This window comes from Lucilia cuprina, chromosome 2 (genome assembly GCF_022045245.1).
Source record: "Lucilia cuprina isolate Lc7/37 chromosome 2, ASM2204524v1, whole genome shotgun sequence".
In the NCBI taxonomy this organism is placed as follows: Eukaryota; Metazoa; Arthropoda; class Insecta; order Diptera; family Calliphoridae; genus Lucilia; species Lucilia cuprina.
The window spans coordinates 39,245,975-39,249,101 of record NC_060950.1 but is presented as its reverse complement, the minus strand read 5'-3'; positions in this window follow the sequence as shown (position 1 = coordinate 39,249,101).

The window sequence follows — 3,127 nt, the reverse complement described above, 5'->3', positions numbered from 1 at the left end:
TGATGCTAATATGATTTTAGATTTCATAGTACAAGTACAACGAACATTGTCACTATACAGTGATTTATAAATTCTGCGCTGGTAACAGGGAGGTATTTTCTTTAATAAGTGCAAACTAACAATCATGAGAATATATATGACACTTTCATTTATTCTGTAAAATCTACAATTTAATTCTACCATCTATATATCTAGATCATTGTGGAAAGCAAAATCGATTTCGTTGGCTATGTATGTCCGTTCATATGAATGTTGAAATCAATTTTCTGAATTTCCAATCATACGTATATATTTAATACCAGCACAAAAATATTGATAACTAGCTTATACACGGTGTGCTTCGCTACCCCTATCGAAATTAAATACATAATCAAAAAAATTATTTAGTTACTAAATTAAAAATTTTCTTAAATGTATATTATAATTTCTCTTGGTGACAATATATTTCACTTAAATTCTAAAATAATACATTAATGATATATTTGCTTCTTACTTGCTAAAATTTAATACATACCTTTGGTCTTAAAGAATAATTCTTATTCTAATGGGATATACAATATTTCTTTTACCCTCTAGTATAAATAAAAAACCCACTTAACGGTTTTGAAAATTCCAACCACAATAGTTTTCCATATTAACAATATGTTACACATGAGAGATCCCTATAAGAACAGTGACAGTCATTTGACCGGTCAATTGACTGTCACTACTGAGAATATACCCATCATTGCGTAGAACAAAGCTCCCATCCCTACAAGAACAGTGACAGTCATTTAACCGGTCATTTGACTGGCAAATCGATCAAAGTTTCCATCAAAAGTTTCTATCTGTTTCTTAAGGGCAATATGTAAAAAGTGATGGAAACTTTTGTGTACATGTGATTTTGCATCACCCTCGCACTTATGAATTCTATCGACTTTAAAACATATATTTGAGCTGCTCACTCTTTTGCTTTTTACCAATCAAGGATGATGGAAATGTTAGTCACGATTGACTAATCATTCTTTATGGATATATCCATCACAGTTGACCGATCACACTTGATGAATTTATCCGTCAAATCTGACGGCTATGCCAATTTATAATAAAACACAATTTATTAACATTTTAAGACATATATTTTTAATTTTATTAATATACATAAATTAACTATCATTTCACTATTTTACATACCTCACAGAATGTAAAATCCTCCTATGCTCCTTTTAATTTGTGCAAATAAATTGTCTGTAAAGAAATGCATATAAATATTGAAATATAAAAATTAAAAGTAAATATGTATTCATATTACCACAAATAGATTAAACTCCGAAGTGTATATTCTCAGCTCCACTTCCTGCACCGTTTTTAAATTATAATAAATCTCTTTATTTTTAATAATGTTAGTCTCAATTTTTTTAATTTTTTGCTCCTTGATCTTTGGCTTTCACTGAAATAATTAATTTATGCGACGGAAAACACAGTAACAGTCAAATGTAGTTGTTTCACTCTTTCATATGCAAATGAAACCCTTTATCACACATTGAGTACATCAACAGTCATTTTACCGGTCATTTGACCGTCATTATTGATGGAATTATCCATTAACTATTTTTTTTTTTGCAATTTTTAAAGAAAAATGATGCAAGTGTGTTAGTAAAATCATTTTGTATGTGTTAGTTTCGGTCATACATTTCTTGTAGGGATCACTTTCTTAAGGGCAATATGTAAAAAGTGATGGAAACATTTGTGTACATGTGATATTGCATCACCCTCGCACTTATGAATTCTATCGACTTTAAAACATATATTTGAGCTGCTCACTCTTTTGTTGTTTACTAATCATGGATGATTTAAATATTAGTCATGACTGACTAATCATGCTTGACGGATATATCCATCACAGTTAACAAATAAAAAAATGATGCATTAATCGGTCATTGTTGACTAATCACACTTGATGAATATATCCGTCAAATCTGACGGCTATACCAATTTATAATAAACACAATTTATTGATATTTTAATATATAGGTATATATTTTTAATTTTATTAATATAGTAATCATATACATAAATTACCAGTCTTTTCACCATTTTACATATCTCGAAGAATCTTAAGTCCTCTGATGCTCCTTTTAATTTGTGGAAATAAGTTGTCTGTAAAGAAATACATAAGTATTCATAAATATCAAAATATAAAAATCATAAGTACATATTTATGTTACCATTGATTGATTAAACTCCGAATTGTTTATCTTCTGATCCACTTCCTGAAGTTTTTTAAAATTTAGTTTATAATAATTCTCTTTATTTTTAATAATTTAAAGACTTTGTAATTTTTTTATTTTTTCGCTTCTTGATCTTTGGCTTTCGCAAAAAAAATTAATTTGTAACGACGAAAAATACAACTCTGTAACACAGTGACAGTCATTTGATCGGTCATTTGGCTGTCATTGTTGATCAAAATATAAATTTTAATACATTTTAATCAAAATGTAGTTGTTTCATTCTTTCATATGCAAATTCAACCCTATACCGCACATTGGGTCCAGTAACGGTCATTTTACCGGTCATTTGACTGTCATTGTTGATAGAATCATCCATTAAATTTTTTTTCGACAATTCTATAAAAAAAATGTTGCATGTGTGTTAGTAAAATCATTTTGTATGTGTTAGTTTCGGTCATTCATTTCTTATAGGGATGCCAAGCAAATTATTACAAGTTCGCCAATTTTTATATATCTATGAAAAATTTGAATTATCTAACAGTTTTCAAGATATACGAAATTTTGTATTCAATTCATATATGTGGTGTCAAGCCCCCCACTGAAATCCCGCCCGTTATTTTCTAAATGTTCAAATGAATGTCAAAGTTATTCATATAAAATTTGAGGATTCTAGCTCTAATATTTTCCTAGATAACTATTTTTTCTATTTAATTCATGTGGGGCCTTCAAGCTCCCCAGATTAAAGTCCGCCCTTTATTCTCAAAATGTTTAGATGAATATTAATGTAATATATAAGCAAAAATTGATGAATCTAGTTCTATATTTTCCTAGATAAACAATATTTTGTATTTTATTCATAGTCCCCATTAAGAGTTCGCTCGTTATACTCTAAATGTTCAGATGCATGTGAAAATTCT